Source organism: Bos taurus, chromosome 4 (assembly GCF_002263795.3).
Source record: "Bos taurus isolate L1 Dominette 01449 registration number 42190680 breed Hereford chromosome 4, ARS-UCD2.0, whole genome shotgun sequence".
Taxonomy (NCBI): Eukaryota; Metazoa; Chordata; class Mammalia; order Artiodactyla; family Bovidae; genus Bos; species Bos taurus.
The window spans coordinates 92,316,755-92,335,493 of NC_037331.1; the positions used below are offsets into that span (position 1 = coordinate 92,316,755).

Here is an 18,739-nt window from a genome sequence, read left to right on the forward strand (position 1 = left end):
CATCTCCTGCATTGGCAAGTGGATTCTTGACCACTGTGCCACCTGGGAAGTGAATAACCTATAGACCCGGGTCATAAATGACTTTTGTTGCAAGCCACTGAGGTTTTTTAAAGTGCTTTGTTACACAGCTTCATTATGCCAAGAGCTGACTGAGACAGTTGAGTCCAGAGAGACTGGAACAGTATGACACTGAGCATGTAGCCTTGGCAGAGAGCTATTCCACAGGCAGGGTGAGTGACGGAGTGCTACTGTTAGGTTAAGCTTACTGTTCCCTCGTGGCTCAGATGGTAAAGCGTCTGCCTACAATGCAGGAGACCCCAGGTTCGATCCCTGGGTTGGGAAGATCCCCTGGAGAAGGAAATAGCAATCCACTCCAGTATTCTTGCCTGGAAAATTCCATGGACGGAGGAGCCTGGTAGACTGCAGTCCATGGGGTCGCTAAGAGTCGGACACAACTGTGTAACTTTTAAGTAGACAACCTGAGTGACTTCACTTTCACTTTTCACTTTCATGCATTGGAGAAGGAAATGGCAAACCACTCCAGTGTTCTTGCCTGGAGAATCCCGTGGATGGAAGAACCTGGTAGGCTACAGTCTGTGGGGTTGCAAAGAGTTGGACACGACTGAGCGACTTCACTTTCATGTACTGTTAATGTGGTGATAAAGAGTCAGACCTCACAGGTTCAAGCCCTGGTTCTGCCACTTGCTGCTATGTGTGTGTCTCTGGGCAAGTGATTCATTTTCATCATCTATAAAATAGGGATGACAATAGACTCTGTCTCATGGGGTTCTTGTGAAGAACCAGTGGGTAGACGCCAAGCTCAGTGCATAGCAGGTGGCGACAGCTCCTCGGGTTTGACAACTTGAGGTGGATGACTCGAATTTGACTAATTATAAATGACTGTCATCTGTCCCTCATTGCTGATCTGGCTTGCTGGCCCTCTGCCTGGTTCCACACAGCAGGCGCTGTATCTGTCAAGAGGACTCCACAGGAGAGAGACAGCTTTTCTCTGCCATCGTCCGTGGTTCCCCTTGAACTCTGATGTTTTACGAGTGGCGGGCAGCAGCCTGTGCCCTGCCTTCCGTCAGAAGAACTGAGCGTGTCTCCTGCTCCTGTCATGGACCTCTCACCGCGGAGAGAGAATAAATCACAGCTCAGAAAGGCAGAGGCCGATGAAAGCAAGGAATGGAGGTGGTGCTGACGGTGATGACTTCACCTTCCTGGCTCATGTGAGTCACTGTTGACCCCGCTACCAGGACCCCTAGCTTCTCGAGATGGACAAGAGTGTTGAAGTCTCCATGTCACCTCCTTGTTTGTCACGTCAACAGACAGTCATTGCACCACATCCCCAGGAAGCAGGGGACTCTGGCAAAGCCCCTGCATTCTGGAAGCTTCCAGTCTGGCTGAGGTAGCCAGAGGACACCAGAAATAGCCAAGCAAGTCAGTGCATCAGGTACCGACAGGACTCTCAAAGCCACCCAGCAGAAGATCCCACGAGGAAGGGACACCAGAATCTTCCAGGGAATACCTGCTAGAAGGATAGCAAAAGCTTAGATAAATGGAGACTAGGGTGGACAGAGGCATCTCAGGCACCCTGCTCCAAACCCCACCCCTCCCACCCCGCCGTGTGGAATCTGCAACTGTCTCCTTGCCCCCACAGCAGCTGTTCCCTCATCCCAGGAGGGGCGGGAGCTCGCCAGAGCCTCCTTCCAGGCTCGGCTGGAAATGGTCCTCAAACAGAGACATTCCCTCCCGGGCTGCCATTTTCCAGGGCTCCCAACACCCCAAAGCCAGAAATAGGGGGCGGGGGAGGAATCAAGTCCTGCAGACATCTGGCATCTCCAGGCTCGGGGGCTGGCGTGAACAGAGGACTCAGAGCTCCCGGGATTCCTACCCCCACTGTGGCCGCTGCAGGAGATGGGCTGATGGCAGAAAGGATGGTGGGCATGACAGCAGAGAACAGAGGCCTGAGCTGACCCGACTGTGGCCTGGAACAGGCCACCGCCCATCACCGCATCATTGTGTCCCCATCTGGCAATGGGGAGACCACCATCTTCCTTTCCCAGCAGGACCAGAGCTATGAAAAAGAAAGGCTTGGATGGGATACATGGTGGAGGTAAAGGCACAGGAGAAGGGTTGTTTATGGTAAATTTGAATAGTAGGGTAACTCTCTCCTCTTCTATAAAGAATTCCAAGCTCGTAGACCCCTCCAACAGAAGCAGAAACCTCCAGCCCCATCTGCACTCCACCACTAGCAGCCCAGAGACCAGCATAATAAATAATAATAACAGCAAATACAGAGCATTCACAATGTGCTAAGCCCTGTTCCAAGTCCTTCACATGCATTCGCTCATTTTCCCTGTGATGTAGGTTCCATTATACTCCATTTTGCAGAAGAGGAGGCTGAAGCACAGAGAGAAACTTGCCCGAGGTCACACAGCTGGTGGGCCACGAGGTTGAATTTCGGCATGGCCATGTTTGCAACCCCGCTCTTTGCTGCCTCTACCCCTCAAAGGGCCTCGGGGAATCTCTTTGGCCCAGAACTGGGAAGATGGACATGTGACAAGTCCCCAGGTTGTGCCATGAAGCAGTTTTCTCTGTGTGGTGCTCAGTAGAATCCCCCCCGAGTGACTTGGGGGGGGAGGGCAGGGAACAGGGACAAGTGAGACACCCTGAGGTAAACTAAATGGACTGAAACCGAGAAATGCACACGGAGCTGAGAGCAAATAAGAGGCCAGACATGGGGCTGGAAGCTGCTCTTTTTAAGATTATTTTGAAGAAAAGGAAAGAGAAGGGCCTGGAAAGATGGATCGATAGGAAACAGCCCAGTGCCCTGCAGAGGCCTCGGCTCCCCATTCAGCAGCCATAGCACCACCAACCTTGAGAGGGGAGACAGGCGGGCTGGGGAATGCATGGGGTCGGAGATGGGTCACAAAGAGCCACTTTCTGACCAGAACAGGTTATGCTCCTGGTAAGTACCCTGAATGCCTCGGGGTGCTGGCTGGGCAGGGGCTGTAGGAGCGGCATTGGCCACCACTCAGGAATGGAGATTCCCTGGTGGATCAGTGAGTAAAAAATCCGCCTGCAATGTGGGAGACCTGGGTTCAATCCCTGGGTTGGGACGATCCCCTGGAGAAGAGAAAGGCTACCCACTCCACTATTCTGGGCTGGAGAATTCCACGGACTGTGTAGTCCATGGGGTCACAAAGAGTTGGACACGACTAAGCGACTTGCACTTGCACTTTCAGGAAGGAACATTGCCAAGGATGTGAGCCCTCCCTCCCGCCTACGGCACCGGGCTGGCAGGGAGGAGACCCTGGAAGGGGGACGCAGGGCAGCACCATGGATGGTAGGGCCTGGGGCTCCGAGGCCCACTGGCTCCCACGTCTGGCGGTGGATGCTGGCAGAGGCTGGGATCTCCGTCAGCACCCACACGTGGCCTTTCTCTGTGGCCTTTCTGCTCGTGAGTCAGTTTGGGCTTTTTTTCACAGCAAGGCAGCCTCCGGGCAGTCAGACTGCTCCTGTAACAGCTGAAGACTTCCAGAGTGAGAACTCAGTTCAGCCAGTGAAGCAGAAGCTTCAAAGACCAAGCCTTGGAAGCCACATAACGTCACTCCCACCATCCTCACCCAACACCGTCTTGCAGCCTTGCCTGCCACAAGGGGCGCTAGGGGTCAAGGCAGGGGGCGTGGATCCCCCACCCCATCTGGGAGGGGAGATAGCCTTGCGGCCATCCCAGAAAGGGCAGTCGGCCAACCGTCGTAGACTTTTCATGACCTGAGTTCCCCAAAGCCCTCCCTTCCCCAGGTATATCAGGGAGTGTCCCAAAGTTACTCTGTGTTGAAGTGTCACGCAGGAAATTACCTCTGCGTGCAGCCAGACTAGCTTCCCAGAGCTCACAGGACAGAAAGGCTCACACACCGGATGAAGATTCTCGAATCACATGGCTTATTAAATCAATTAAAACGCACTGTGAGAAGCAAGGGCAAAGAGCTGGGTAAGTCAGCATGCTCAGGCTGGGGTGCCCGCGGGTGCAAGAAGCACAGTGCCGAGTCCTGACTGCCCATTCCCACACGGCCTGCTCCCCGCTGCTGCAGCAGGCTTGTCACGGATGGTGGCGGGAGGATGGGTCGGGTGAGCCAAGGGGCTCCGACTCTGTCAGAGATGTGCAGAGGCGGGGCCTGTACCAGTCAGCCTGGGGAGAAGCTATTCATTTTTTTTTCTAAAGATTCAAGCCCACTTGGCACTTTATTTAGATTATTAAAGGTATTTTCCACAGTAGGAGTTAATAGAAGTTAGCATCTGGGTTATTTGAATTTACTAATTTTCCTGGGCATAGCACACATGGAGCCAGAATGAGTGTTGCCTGTGGGTGGCCAGTTTAAGACCCTGTGAATATTGAGCATGTTGGGAGTGTCACAGATATTTAGTGTATCATGGATATCCATGCCTAACTGGTTTTTTTTTATCTTTATCTATCAGTAATACTCTTGTCTGTTCCATTCTTTGTCTCTCATTCACATACACAGATTCTGTATACTTTAAAATGTTTCACCAGCTGTTTGCTTTGATAGTCAATTTTTTTTTTAATCGGAATTGGATATTCTTAAAAGATCCAGCCAACACACGTTACACACATTCGTTCTGGAAAAGGGCCCTCTGGGTGTCTTGGCTCAGTTCTCAGATGACTTCGGACGCATTGCTGCCTCTTGGTCCAGTCACTGCTCTTCCGCATCTCTCGGCCCCTCTGGTGACTATGGCTGAGGACCTCACCCCAGACTTAGGACGGGGTCACTCTTCTCCCCTATGACTCTTCCTCTGAAACCTGGAAAGTCTTGCCAACTGCCATTACAAGTGGCTCTAACAGACTCTAACCTGCTCAGGGCAGGCTCGCTCCCTGACTATGCCCCATATCGCAGAGACCAGCTCTCTGCCACCCTAAAAATGTTCCATGCAGAGCTAGGTTTGACTCAACAGAAACCACCCCACTCTCAGACCTGCCTTGTTTCCTATGGGACCAGCCATACCTTTCACAGGCAACCTGAGAAGGCTGTGATCAGCCTTGTCCTAACAAGACCGTCCTGACAGTCCAGCCACATCCTTCCAGAGCCTGATCTATGCAGTTACTTCCCTGCATGTGGTCACCAACCATCCGTCCCAGGTGAGCTGGTGAAGCCCATCCTGGTTCTGATCTAGGTCTTTCCTTCAATGTGAGGTAGAGAGCCTTGGGCCTGCCTGCCTCCTCCCCCAATCACATCCCCATTTCTGCTCCTCATCTCCAATGAGCAAATGCTTCTGTTTTTTGTTTCTAGGTTTTGGGGGGTTTTTTTGGCTGTGCTGGGTCTTTTTTGAGATAGTCAGGCTCTTTCTTGTGGCTGGCAGTCATCTTCCAGTTGTGGCTCGTGGACTCTGAAGCTCGCAGGCTCTGTAGTTGCAGTATGTGGGCTTGGTTGCTCCACAGCGTGTGAGATTTTAGTCCCCTGACCAGGGACTGAGCCCACATCCCTGCATTGGAAGGCAGATTCTTAGCCACTGGACCACCAGGGAAGTCCAGCAGATGCTTCTGTTTAATTCAGTTGCTTATTGTGGAGTATCTACTAGGTAGTGCCGGGCAGTATTCGAGGCTCTGGTGATTCAGCAGTAAACTAAACAGGTCAAATCCCTGCCCTCGTAGCCTTTGTATTCTAGTGGAGGGGACACACAAGATGCCGCATCAATACATAATACGGTGTATTAGAAGGTGCCCAGCACAAGGTCGGGGGCTGGGCGCTAATCCAAGGGTAAAGGTGGAGATTGTGGAGGAGGGGAGTGAGGCTACCATTTAAATATGATGGACAGCAAAATCTCACTGAGAAGGTGACATTTAAGTAGAATCCTGAAGTACAGTAGAGAGCTTACCATGTGAATGTTGGGAAAGGCAGTCTGGGCAGAGGGAGAAGCTGGTGCAAAGGCCTGGAGACTTGGGACAGAAACAAAGATATCTTCTAGGTTATAGATTAAAAAAAAATCTCTTTGCCTCTGCAAGGGCAGGTTTTTCCAAAGATGAGATGAGGGAGGACCCATCCTCGGACCAAGCCTCCATCGGGTTAGGTGTTTGGGTCATCAAGACACCACCCACCCGACCCTCCAACGGGGAGCAGACTCTTGTCTCACCTACATGATTACAGGACTTCTGCAAGGGCTCACTGAAGAGCACAGGGACATCTGGTCCCAAAGACAAAGCCAGGTGTCCACCCTCCAATGCAGAAATTGCTTTTAATACTAAAAGAACAATCTTCCTAACATTCCACGTTTTACATCCAGTCTTTCTGATAACTTTTTTGCACTTATTTAAGTTTTTGAAGCCAGTATACCCATGAAACTCTTTTAGGAATGATTATTATCACCCCATTTTGTCATCAGGGCTTCCCTGATGGCTCAGATGGTAAAGAATCTGCCTGCAATGGAGAAGACCAGGGTTCGATCCCTGGGTCGGAAAGATCCCCTGGAGAAGAAAATGGCAACCCACTCCAGTGTCCTTGCCTGGAAAATCCTCTGGATGGAGGAGCCTGGCAGGCTACAGGCCAGTGGGTCACAAAGAGTCAGACATGACTGAGCGATTCCACTTCACTTCTTCACTTCATTTTGCCGTTTGGGAACTGAGGTTTAGAGAGGGCAGTTCGCACGTGCAAGGACACACAGCCAGCCCCTGTGCTGTGCTGCTGCTTTGTCCGAAACAGCTTGGCCTCTGAGCCTCGGGTGGCTCATCTGAGAATGAGAAGGCTGCTCTTCCCCAGCAGGGTGTGGGGAGGAATAAATGAAAAGTAAGAAGGGTGGCACATAGCAGACACTCAGCAAGTTGTTACTATTGTTACCGCTCTCACTCTGCAGCAGGAAAGGGGGCTCTGGGTTCATCAGGGGTGCCAGTCCCCCACCCACACCTCAGTCTGGCCTGGAGGGTCCCCAGGGGACACACAGGGCATTCTGTGGGGTGCAGGAAGGGGAGGGGGGGGGTCTCAGATAGGGACTGGGCTCCTCTGGGCTATCTATTCTTCATCTTCCTTTTCTTCACCAGCTGCAATAATTTAACAACCCTGAGAGTGAAAAAAGATAGCTGGGGAAGCAAATGCGGAATAGCTTAAATTAAAATTAAATTGAAATAAATTAAATTAAATGGGCAACTTTCCGGTGCTCATCTCTCAGGCCAAATTATTGTGGAGCACTCAGGCTGCAGAAGAGGTGACCTTGGGGTGGATTCTAGCACTTCCTGGCGGCCAAGCAGGGTGGCCCTGGCTGCCCACCTGCCCTGCCGGGGCTGCTGCTTCTGGAGACGACTCCTGGTTGAGGGAGGTGCTGGAGGAGCCCAAGAAGTCAGGGGCTCAAGGCTGGCCATGCCCACCCCTGTTTCCTTCATCCTGTCTGCTTCCACCATCAGGTACCAGGTAAAGGAGAGACTTGGGCTTCCCTGGTGGCTCAGTGATAAAGCATCCGCCTGCCAAGCTGGAGATGTGGGTTGAAGCCCTGAGTTGGGAAGATCCCCTGGAGAGGGAAATGGCAACCCAACTCCAATATTCTTGCCTCGGAAATCCCAATGACAGAGGAGCCTGGCGGGCTACAGTCCATGGGGTCGCAAAAAAGTTGGACAAAACTTAGGGACTAAACCACAAAGTTGAGACTTGTATCCAAGACTAATGATCCCCAGCTCCAGGTCCCTTCGCTGGAGGAGGTGCATCTCTGATTAGCACCTGATTGCTAACACCGGATCTAAGCTTGACTCCCTGGGTTTTTAAGGCCTAACTTAGCCTGGGATGTGACGGAGCCCAGCTACTCTGCAGGGCACAGGCCCTTCAGCTGTTGCTTGTGTCCCGAGCCACCACGGGCACTTCAGACCAAAACAAAACAGAGTCCAGGCCAGGCCCAGGGCTCATGGGCCTGAGTTCCTTCAGCTTCCCATCAAATTCTACCGCCCCAGGGTCCAAGGTTAGAAGAAAATTTGCCGCAAGCAGAGAGTTTCTTTCAAGTCTCGGTTCTGAGTGAAAAATTCATGTGCATTTTGCATTCTGTCTCATGGTAAATTCATGTTTATTTTAATGTGTAACATTTTCCAGTATTTACCAATAAGTAAAACTGACATGCCCGGAGGCTGTGCCCCTTTATCCTGGTTCTTCCAGGCACAAGGCCTGGCAGCGCCTGAGTGAGAACCAGCCTCCCTGTCCCTCTGCATGTCCCACCCCCAGACACCCCGGGCTGGAATCCTAGAAGGTGGGAAGATCCCAACAACAAAATCGAGGGTATTTACAGCATAGATGAACCTCGAAGGTTATGGTAGGTGAAAGCCAGTCATAAAAGGACAAATACTGAATGATTCCACTCATGAGATTTATAGAAACAGAGAGTGGTTGCCAGGCAGCTGGAAGTGGGTATAGGGAATTATTCTTTCCTAAGTGCATGGACTCAGATTTGCAAGATAAGGAAGTTCTAGAAATGGATGGCACAACAGTGTAATTGTCCTTAAAACCACTGTCGTGTTGTTTGGTCACTCACTTGTGTTCGACTCTTTGAGACCCTATGAACTGTTGCCCAACAGGCTCCTCTGTCCATGGAATTTTCCAGGCAGGAATACTGGAACGGGTTGCCATTTCCTCCTCTAGGGCATCTTCCCAAACCGGGGACTGAACCCACATCTCCTGCATCTCCTGCATTGGCAGGCGGATTCTTTACCACTGAGCCACCAGTTCAGTTCAGTTCAGTCGCTCAGTCGTGTCCAACTCTTTGCGACCCCATGAATCGCAGCATGCCAGGCCTCCCTGTCCATCACCAACTCCCGGAGTTCACTCAGACTCACGTCCATCGAGTCAGTGATGCCATCCAGCCATCTCATCCTCTGTTGTCCCCTTTTCCTCCTGCCCCCAATCCCTCCCAGCATCAGGGTCTTTTCCAATGAGTCAACTCTTCACATGAGCCACCAGGGAAGCCCCTAAAACTACTGTGCTGTACACTTAAACATGGTTAGGATATTAACATTTATGTATTTTTAAAATCACAATTTAAAAAACAAAAAATGAAAGCATCAAAGATCAGAAAGGGTAACAGACCAGGGTCTCACCTGGGGTTAGGGGCAGGGCCCCCAGGCTCCCCAGGGAGGTGGTGGTAGAGGCAGCCTCCTGGCTACCTGGGTTGTCCCCAGGAAAGAGACCTGGAAAGCTGGCATTCCAATCTCTGAATATTACAGATGAGGAAATTAAGGCCCGGGGAAGGGGGGCCACCTCTGCAAGCTGCAGAGTTAAGAGTGACCCCCTCCAGGGGTGATTTCCAAGGGTTGGCCCGAGCTCTCTTCTGGAGATCCAGCAGCTAGAAGGATGTTGGGTGAGTCAAGCCAAGCCCCACCTGCTTCCCCCTTTTAAAGGGTGCAGATAACCCTTGCCCCCTCCCTAGGCTGCAAGGAAGATGATTAATTAATTAACCTTCCTTAAGGGCTCAGGCACAGGCTAATGGGCAATAGGCCTTCTCATTGTTATTTTTAATCAGACTTTGCAATTTTATAGCTCCCGTCACCCAGAGCTATCAGTGTCTCTTGAAGTTAATTAAGCCCGCTAGGGATGGACTCAGGGGAGGAGGATGCTAGGGCTGGGTTTGGGGGTGGAGGGGGACAAATCCTGATTCCCCTCAGGGCTCAGGCGTAGGGCCCACTTTAGGGGGTAGGTGGGTATGTGAAGACCCTCTCTGCTGTGCTCCATGGTCACATGACCGAGCCTGGGAGGGTGCAGGGAATGGGTGGGATTGAAGGTGGCCAGGGGGTCCCCGGCTCCAGGCTCTGACTCTCACACTGGGGCAGGCCCCTGCTCCCAGCTCACCTTGCTGAGCAGTTGGAGAATTAGGAGCTAGAGATGGCTAACAGAGCTCAAATTTCATTCTGCCAGGGGCACCCATGCATGCAGCACCCCTTCCTCTCACTCCCCTTTCCTCATTTCATCAGACAACAAATACCTCTTGGGTGTGTCAGGTCTGTCCCTGGAGCTAGAGACCAATGAGCGGCCCAAGCATGGTCCACCGTTCACAGAGAGGCCAGTGGGCCTTGGTGGCCTGTGCTCCTGGCTGGGATGAACAGCTGTCAAGGTTCTGGCGATAATGGAGACTCAGGGAGTGGGGACCCTGCCAACAGGCACTGCAACCACTATGTGGGCTTCTGGGCCCCCGGGCAGCTCAGGAGCCCTTAAGACCCCCAAGGAGGTTTCCCTGACCCCTCTGAGCTGGCAGCAAAGCAGGCCCAGCACATGGGGCAGAGATGGTGCCATCACCCCAAGCCCAACCTGGAGCCCCCACTATGGAAGCAGTAGCAGGAAAGAGATGCTACAGACTTAGGGTGTCTGGTACTAAACAGACTGCTGGGGAATTGGGAACCCAGGGCACAGTGGCTATGAATCCAGCCATCCAGGCAGGGCCTCCAGCTCCCACACTTACAATCAGAGCTCCATTGTCTCAGTTGCCAGACACAGCAGGCAACCCTGGAGATCACTGGCAGAGAGAATCCAGGTGTGTTAACTGTGGAAATTAGGACAGTTTAGGAAAGTATAAGATCCTGTGGGCAGCCAGAGGCTATATAGCTTCTTAAAACAGGCCTTGTTACCTCAGGATGTCCAAGGATCCTGTTTCCCAGCTCTGTCTATTCTGGGATCCCATAGCCCCAGCCCTTGCGGGGAGGGAGAGCTGGGAGGAGCCTTTTGTGAAGACAGCACAAGGATTCACTGAAAACCATTGGCCTGAGAGCCATGTGTGTTTGGCCTGAGGCCCATATGGGTTTTCTATCAACTGAATACAATCATTCCCAAAGAAAGGCAATGTCAAAGAATGCTCAAACTACGGCACAATTGCACTAGTCTCACACTCTAGTAAAGTAATGCTCAAAATTCTCCAATCCAGGCATTCAAGCTAGTTTTAGAAAAGACAGAGGAGCAAGAGATCAAATTGCCAACATCCATTGGATCATCGAAAAAGCAAGAGAGTTCCAGAAAAACATCTATTTCTGCGTAGCTGGGAAAGACTGAGGACAGGAGGAAAAGGGGACGACAGAGGATGAGATGGTTGGATGGCATCACCGACTCAATGGACATGAGTTTGAGTAAACTCTGGGAGTTGGTGTTGGACAGGGAGGCCTGGCGTGCTGTGATTCATGGGGTCGCAAAGAGACGCATACGACTGAGCAACTGAACTGAACTGCTTTATTGACTATGCCAAAGCCTTTGACTGTGTGGATCACAATAAACTGTGGAAAATTCTGAAAGACATGGGAATACCAGACCATCTGACCTGCTTCTTGAGAAATCTGTATGCAGGTCAGGAAGCAACAGTTAGAACTGGACATGGAACAACAGACTGGTTCCAAATAGGAAAAGGAGTATGTCAAGGCTGTATACTGTCACCCTGGTTATTTAACTTATATGCAGAGTACATCATGAGAAACGCTGGGCTGGATGAAGCACAAGCTGGAATCAAGATTGCTGGGAGAAATATCAATAACCTCAGATATGCAGATGATACCACCCTTATGGCAGAAAGTGAAGAGGAACTAAAGAGTCTCTTGATAAAAGTGAAAGAGGAGAGTGAAAAAGTTGGCTTAAAGCTCAACATTGAGAAAACTAAGAGCATGGCATCTGGTCCCATCACTTCATGACAAATAGATAGGGAAACTGTGGCAGACTTTATTTTGGCGGGGGGAGGGCTCCAAAATCACTGCATATGGTGACTGCAGCCATGAAATTAAAAGACGCTTACTCCTTGGAAGGAAAGTTATGACCAACCTAGACAACATATCAAAAAGCAGGAACATTACTTTGCCAACAAAGGTCCATCTAGTCAAGGCTATGGTTTTTCCAGTAGTCACGTATGGATGTGAGAGTTGGACTATAAAGAAGGCTGAGCACCGAAGAATTGATGCTTTTGAACTGTGATGTTGGAGAAGACTCTTGAGAGTCCCTTGGAGTGCAAGGAGATCCAACCAGTCCCTCCTAAAGGAAATCAGTCCTGAATATACATTGGAAGGACTGATGTTGAAGCTGAAACTCCAAACTCTGGCCACCTGATGCGAAGAGCTGACTCATTTGAAAAGACCCTTATGCTGGGAAAGATTGAGGGCAGGAGGAGAAGGGGATGACAGAGGATGAGATGATTGGATGGCATCACTGACTCAATGGACATGAGTTTGAGTGGACTCCAAGGGTTGGTGATGGACAGGGAGGCCTGGGGTGCTGCAGTCCATGGGGTTGCAAAGAGTCTGACATGACTGAGCCACTATCACGATTTGGGTGTGGGTCTTTAAGATTAAGAAGAATATTTTTTTTCTACTCCATTAGACAGACCACACACATTAAAAAAATGGAAGAGTGTTTTTAAAAATATATAAATGGGGGACTTCCCTGGTGGTCCAGTGGTTAAGACATGCTGCCTCTACTGCAGTAGGCACAGGTTTGATCTTAATTGGGGAACTGCACACCAAACAGCATGGCCAAAAAAACAAAAAAACAAATTATATATATGTATACACACACACACATATATGTTGCTTCAGTCGTGTCTGACTCTTGGCAACCCCGTGGACTGCAGCCTGCCAGGCTCCACTGTCCACGGGCTTCTCCAGGCAAGAATACTGAAGTGGGTTGCCATGCCCTCCTCCGGGGGATCTTCCCCACCCAGGGATTGAATCTGTTTCTCTTGCATCTCCTACATTGGCACGTGAATTCTTTACCACTAGCACCACCTGGGAATCCCTATATACATATAGGAGCCCCACAAAGATATGATACTCAAAGAAATGACCAGAGCAAGCAGGTTTATATCTTTTAGACAAAGAAACAATAAACTTGTGAAGAATTGACAAGACAAAGGAGCTTGGGCTTGGGGTCATAAATTGCTGAAGAAGTAACACGGTTTGTATTTACAGTGTTCTCAGCCCTAGATTCCCTATCTCTGGTGATAAGGGTGCCTTCTGCCCTCCTGGTACAGGGAAGGTACCTTTCACGTGGGAGATTTATCTCCTGCTTTTCAGAGAGATAAAGGAGGGTCAGAGTGTCCTTCTTACACCAGCTGTTTCTCAAGTTCCTTTAATTCAAAACAATCAATATGCCAAAGTGGCATATTTGGGGGGTGACATTCTGAAACCCTTTCATCTGCAGCTGGCTTTTTCACTTAGTAATATTTTTCATATTTAAACATAGTTTCACATTTAAACATAGTTCATTCCTTTCAGCTGCAATGTAGTCTTCTATCCTAAGAAAATATCACATTTTATTGCTGTATCGGATCAGATCAGATCAGTCGCTCAGTCATGTCCGACTCTTTGGGACCCCATGAATCACAGCACGCCAGGCCTCCCTCTCCCTCACCAACTCCCAGAGTTCACTCAGACTCACATCCATCGAGTCAGTAATGCCATCCAGCCATCTCATCCTCTGTCGTCCCCTTCTCCTCCTGCCCCCAATCCCTCCCAGCATCAGAGTCTTTTCCAATGAGTCAGCTCTTCACATGAGGTGGCCAAAGTACTGGAGTTTCAGCTTTAGCATCAATCCTTCCAAAGAAATCCCAGGGCTGATCTCCTTCAGAATGGACTGGTTGGATCTCCTTGCAGTCCAAGGGACTCTCAAGAGTCTTCTCCAACACCACAGTTCAAAAGCATCAATTCTTCGGCACTCAGCCTTCTTCACAGTCCAACTCTCACATCCATACATGACCACAGGAGAAACCATAGCCTTGACTAGATGAACCTTTGTTGGCAAAGTAATGTCTCTGCTTCTGAATATGCTATCTAGGTTGGTCATAACTTTCCTTCCAAGGAGTAAGCGTCTTTTAATTTCATGGCTGCGGTCACCATCTGTAGTGATTTTGGAGCCCAGAAAAATAAAGTCTGACACTGTTTCCACTGTTTCCCCATCTATTTCCCATGAAGTGGTGGGACCGGATGCCATGATCTTCATTTTCTGAATGTTGAGCTTTAAGCCAACTTTTTCACTCTCCACTTTCACTTTCATCAAGAGGCTTTTGAGTTCCTCTTCACTTTCTGCCATAAGGGTGGTGTCATCTGCATATCTGAGGTTATTGATATTTCTCCCGGAAATCTTGATTCCAGCTTGTGTTTCTTCCAGTCTAGCATTTCTCATGATGTATTGCTGTATACGACTTGATATTTCAAATCTACCTCAAAGATCATTCCTGTGCATGCCTGTGTCCACATGTGGGAGCGTTTCCTTACGTGTCTGTCTCTCTAGTGCCGACACAGAAGCAAAATCACTGGTTATGGGATATGAACATTTTCCATTGTATTTATTTATTCATTTGACTGCACTGGGTCTCAGTTGCGTCGATCTTCGTTGCGGAATGTGGAATCTAGTCCTCTGACCAGGGATGGAGTCCAGATCCCTCCCCTGTATTGGGAGCGTGGATTCTTAGCCACTAAACATAGCTCAGTTGGAAAGAATCCACCTGCAATGCTGGAGACCCTGGCTCGATTCCTGGGTCAGGAAGATCCCCTGGAGAAGGGATAGGCTACCCACTCCAATGATCTGGCATGGAGAGTACTATGGACTGTATAGTCCATGAGATCGCAAAGAGTCAGACACGACTGAGCGACTTTCACTTCACTTCACTTCAAACCACCAGAGAAGTCCCCATTTTCCATTTTAAATAGATACTATCACGTTACTCTCTAAAGTGGCTGTACCAATCAATACCCCTCCCCCAGCAGTTATATGAGCATGCCCACTTCCACACACCCTCACTAGCACTTGATATTATAAAGAAATTTTTTTCCAAGCTGGTGATTGAAATACTGTGGAGTTTTGATTCACATTTCCTTGATTACTCCAGGGATGAACATCATTTGTTGATCAGCATTTATATTTTCTCTTCTGTGAATTGTGTACTTAAATCCATTGTTCATTTGTTTTCTATTGGGTGATTTTCCCTTTTATTCTATTGATTTATAGATATTCTATGAATGATAGATTTTTATTCCTTTTCTATATATTTAAAATGTTTGCCATCAATATGTTGATTGACTTTTAAATGTGTTTATGGTATCTTGTATCCTGTACAAATTTTAAATTTTATTTGTAAAGGTTCCTTTATGTAGAAATTTCCTGTATGATTTGATGTGTAGACTTTTGTCATCTTTAAATAAGCTTTCCCTGCTGTAAAGTAAAAAAGATGATCTAAAATTTATTCTAATAATTGTAAAACTTTTCTTTTTGCATTTAGGTCTTTAACTCATTTGGAGCATATTTTTATGGCAACAATGTACCCACATATAACTACATTTCCCTGTCTCCTCTGCATATTAGAGCCTCCATGGGACCCAGCTCTTGTCTTGCAGAAGCAAGCAGAATCTGGGGGGAAACTTGGGGAAAAGTTTTGCTTTTCTCTATGGGCACTGCTCTTTCCTCTTTTTTACTTTTTTTTTTTTTGCTGCCCAGAATTCAGGTATGTTGTCCTTTCACTAGAATTTCAGAATTTGTTTGTCAAATGTCACAAAAAATCTGGTTGGAAGTTGAACTAGGATTTCTATCAACTTTGAGTAACAGAGACAATGGACATTTAATATAATAGAAATTTTAGTTTTGCCTAATAAGTAAATTCATAGGAATGCAAACCAAAGCTGGTGCAAAGAGCTCATGATGTCAACATGAAACTGAGCTTTTTTCCTCTCTACTTTTGTTAGCGTGTGGTTTTTATGCTCTTCTGTACTCCCAGGGATGGTATCTTTTTAAAAAAAACAACATTTTATTTATGTCCTTATTTTTGGCCATGCTGGGTCTTCAAGCACAGACCTTCTCCAGCTGTGGAGAACAGGCGCTACTCTCTGGTTGCGGTGCACGGGCTTCTCACTGTGGTGGCTTCTCTTGCTGCAAAGTGTGGGCTCCAGGACATGGGTTCAGTAGTTGTGGCATACGGGCTTAGCTGCTCAGTGGCTTGTGGGATCTTCCCAGACTAGGGATTGAACCTGTGTCCCCTGCATTGACAGGCAGATTCTTTACCACTGGACCACCAGGGGAGCCCTGGGATGGCATCTTAATAGCAACATGAACTCTAAAGCATCTAGCATAAATCTAATAAAAAGTGTCCAAGTCCCAGGTGGAGCCTTCTAATCACGAACATAATATAGCTTTCTTTTATTCAACTCTTTTCTTGCAAATTCTTCTGGAGCAATCCTACTTGGTCATCAGTTCAGTTCAGTCGCTCAGTTGTGTCCGACTCTTTGCGACCCCATGGACTGCAGCGCCCCAGGCCTCCCTGTCCATCACCAACTTCTGGAGTTTACCCAGACTCGTGTCCATTGAGTCGGTGATGCCATCTAACCATCTCATCCTCTGTCGTTCCCTTCTCCTCCTGCCTTCAATCTTTCCCAGCATCAGGGCCTTTTCCAAGGAGTCAGTTCTTCGCATCAGGTGGCCAGAGTATTGGAGTTTCAGCTTCAACATCAGTCCTTCCAATGTATATTCAGGACTGATATCCTTAGGATGGACTGGTTGGATCTCCTTGCAGTCCAAGGGACTCTCAAGAGTCTTCTCCAACACCACAGTTCAAAAGCATCAATTCTTTTGTGCTCAGCTTTCTTTATAGTCCAACTCTCACATCCATACATGACTCCTAGAAAAACCATAGCCTTGACTAGACGGACCTTTGTTGACAAATTAATGTCTCTTATTTTTAATATGCTGTCTAGGTTGGTCAAAACTTTCTTTCCAAGGAGTAAGCATCTTTTAATTTCATGGCTGCAATCACCATCTGCAGACATCTATGTTAGGAGCCATTAATTTATACCAATGTGTCTAAGTACAGTCAACATCACAGGATTCTTTCTAATTTTCATTTTTGTATTTAACTTTTCTCCATCTGTGAGAACTCTGAATTCCATCATTCTCAATATATTTGCTTATGTGATCAGTTCTCATATGTAACCAACCTCCTATTGATACTGACATATCGTAGAAAGAGAGAGAGAGATTTTCTAATTCTGTCTACAGAGAGGGTCTGGGAATAACACAATCCAAGATCAAAGAGCACATGGAGGGCCCAGCTTTTGGGTTCTAAATACCACTGTCCCCTAAAAGGAGCCATGGTTCCTTGGAGAAATGGCTGATTCCAAGGCTAAGGCAAGAAAAGCACAAGATGAACCTGAAGATCTTGAACCAGAAGGTAAGGATGTGCTCAAAACATGACAAAGGGACACAGAGGCCAGCCTGAGTGAGTGCTTACCGGTCAAGTCAGGGGCTATATGAATATTAAATATAAATAACAACAACCTTTTGTTATTATTACTCAGTGAATAAAGTCAGACTCCATGAGCTTATGATGATAGAAAGAGAGGGAGAAACACAGAGACAGAGAAAGAGACAGGGGTGGAGAGACAGGGCAGGGGGCAGGGAAGAATAGAGATGACAAAGCTTTTCTTTGTAATAGAATTCCAACTAATAAATACAGAAGGTAAAATGGAATAAGTAAACTTGGTAACCTCCATGGTAATAACAAACTCAACCAAGAAATACCAATGGATGTGAAAACTAGTGAGTGAAATTTTAAAGAATAACACAATATTACAGAGTTCAAAATGCTTATTGATTACCAAGAGGGAGAGTGGCTTTCAGTGGAGAAATCTGGCCGTCACTACCTCAACTAACAAGGTTAACACCATCAATAGTGAGACAAATTGAAATCATGTACCACCTGCCAGGACTCAGTGAGAAGAATGTAGCATCAGTTCGGTTAATACTTCTGCCAAAGATGCATAACCTGAATCTAATCATGAGAAAACATCAGACAAATCCGAGCTGAGGGATGTCTACCAAATAATAGGAATGTGATCTTCAAAACTGTCAAGGTCCTGTAGGTAAAGAAAGACCGGAGAACTATTGTAGACTGAAGTTTACGTGATAGCTAAGTGAAATGCATGATCTTGGATTGAATCCTTCTGATAGAAAAGACATTATTGAGAGGATCAGTGAAGCTTGGAGTCTACAGATTCGGTGGCAGGTATCCATGATATTAATAGCATCCTCATTTTGCTGGTGTGTTGTAGGAGAATGCCCTTGTTTGTAGGAAAGGATTCCTGAGTGATGGGGCAAGATACCAGCAACTTTCATTCAAACAGTTCAAGAAAAAGAGTTTTTTTTTTATGTTGTTCTTGCACCTTTTCTTTAAGTTTGAAATATTTGAGAAAAAAAAAAGAGAGAGAGAGAGAGAGAAAGGGAACAACAAGCAAAAACATGAAAAAGAATACACAGAAGAGAAAGCCAACAGACAAATGCAAAAAGTGGGCTATTGTAAAAGACAGCTGACTGGGTGTTTTCAAAGTCAATGAGATGGAAAATAAAAAGGCAGAATTCAGAGGGAGGGGATAATTAGACAAAAGAGAGTTAAGAGACAGAAGAAACCACTGTGGATCCTGGTTCTAACAAACCGGTTCTGAAAAGACATTTTAAAGACAATCAAGGATGCTGTACACCTGAAACTAACCCAACATTGTTAATCAACTCTACTCCAAAATAAAAAAAGTGTAAAAAAAAAAAAGACAATCAGGGAAATCTGAATGAGGACTGAATGTCATATATTACCAAGTAATTCTTGCTAATACTCTAAATGTGAAAAGGCCACTGTGATTATATAAGAAAATATACCTTTTCCCCCAGACACACATGGAAATAAAGAACTTGAGGTCAGGTCTGGAGTTGGCTTTAAAATACTTCAGAAAAGGGGGTAGACCAATCGAGAGGAG

The 18,739-nt window shown here is 47.6% G+C and overlaps 1 non-coding gene across 1 annotated transcript; it reads left to right on the plus strand.

Annotated features, from left to right (window-relative positions):
• The first annotated feature begins 269 nt into the window (after positions 1-269).
• On the plus strand, positions 270-342 carry TRNAC-ACA (transfer RNA cysteine (anticodon ACA)). The gene has a single exon. It is a non-coding gene; the product is annotated as a tRNA-Cys (tRNA).
• Positions 343-18,739: the final 18,397 nt, after the last annotated feature.